The following is a 1,776-nucleotide window of genomic DNA, read 5'->3' as shown; positions in this document are numbered from 1 at the left end:
ATGATGAGAAAGTAGAAGATGAAGATGAAGAAGAAGAAGAAGAAGAAGAAGAAGAAGAGGAAGAGGAACAGGAAGAGAGAGAGAAAGAGGAAGAAGAAGAACGTAAACATGTTGACGAAGAAAAAGGAGATAACAATGAAGCAGATTTACCTATTAATCAGAATGATCCTGTGCAATAGTATCTCGATATGTTGCTATCGAATCGAGGAAAGCATTTCGATACAGCTATAGGTGTCTGTACTCTTAAAGAATAAATTGAGCGTGATTGAATCCATACAGGCGATACGAGTTACTTGAGAACTACGGGTTTCATCGAACTCTTGTTCAGGAAGGTACCTGACGAGACTAGTGTAACCCACGATGACTTGGCCAATTATAAAAACATGCTGGAACGGTGTTCCAAATTTAATAACGTTATTGCAAAACAGATCAAGCAACCGTCTGTAAAGGCCATTCTACAATGCAATATAATAACACGTAACATGTAAGAAATAAGCAATAAGATCTTCAATTGATGTTTACCTAATTCGGTTGGGTTCTCCAATCAAGAAGGAGAAAATCGTTTTTAAAACCGAGCGTTTACTAAGTCTCTACGATTTTTATGACGTCTTGAACATAGCAACGATACCGAAGCGGTTGCTAGGGTCTTTAAGGACTTCACGTAGCACGAAACGTGATGAGTAACATCGAGCATGCTCCGTTTAAGTCTCTACGATTTTGGTGACGTCTTGGACATAGCAACGATACGGAAGCGGTTGCTAGGGTCGTTAAGTCGTGAGCTGTGACTTGAAAATGCAGTACTGCAGAGTGATCAAAGTCTTGTTTATGGTAATATATTGTCAAAGAGTGTTTCGAATTTTCGAATTGTCAGAAAACCGTCAGCTTCTCAGGTTCACACAAGAAAAAAGCAGTTTCCGAAAAAAGATTTAAAAAAGTGTGAAATAATTCAATAATATAATTTTCTGTATTATTGTATGTAGATCAGTATTGTAATTAAAGTAAATGACTATTTCTTGATTTGACTGTGTTACTCTGAAACCTTTCGAACATTTTCTTCCGTATTATTCATCTGAACTAAGTGAAAAATCCATCAAAGGATACTGGGATAACTCGAAAATGTCCAAGCACGCTCATATCCGTGCTTCCCCCCCGCCGCCCGCGCGCCTGTCGTGAACGCGGTCACATATTATGAATTTCATTTTCAAAAATATTCAACAGTCCTCTTTCAAATTTTCAGACGATATTCTCTATACTATAATAACAAATTACGGGAAAAATTATTCAATTTGAAGATTTCTCTTTTGAAATAATATAAGTTGTTTATGAAAATGTTGCATAAAAATTATTAAACCACCGAATTTTTTATCATTAAAACGTGGACTTTAAAATGAACCCTATTACACATTTTGCCTTGCAGTGCTTTGCTTTTAGTCGAAAAGTGGCCGATGCACGTTGCATTTAAAGAAGAACCGGTTATTTGGAGTTGTTGGCAACCGCATACATAAGATCATGTTTACTTTCGTTATGTTTATTATTATTGAATTATAGTTAAACTAATTAAGTTTCGTTCGTCATCTTCTGTCAATACAATTGCAAATGGTAGTAAAAAATGAATAGTAAAAATACTTCATTTTTTTCCCTCGAGAACAAGGGAAACCATTTTTAGGACAATTAAAAATTTGGTTTTAAATCTGACATGGAATGACCCATATACATCTTACATTTTATAACCCCACGGAAGGGTGTCGATCGTACCAGGAACAATGATCCTTTTGT

The sequence above is a fragment of the Cephus cinctus genome, unplaced genomic scaffold (genome assembly GCF_000341935.2).
Source record: "Cephus cinctus unplaced genomic scaffold, Ccin1 Ccin1_scaffold1023, whole genome shotgun sequence".
Taxonomy (NCBI): domain Eukaryota; kingdom Metazoa; phylum Arthropoda; class Insecta; order Hymenoptera; family Cephidae; genus Cephus; species Cephus cinctus.
This window is presented reverse-complemented; position numbering follows the sequence as displayed.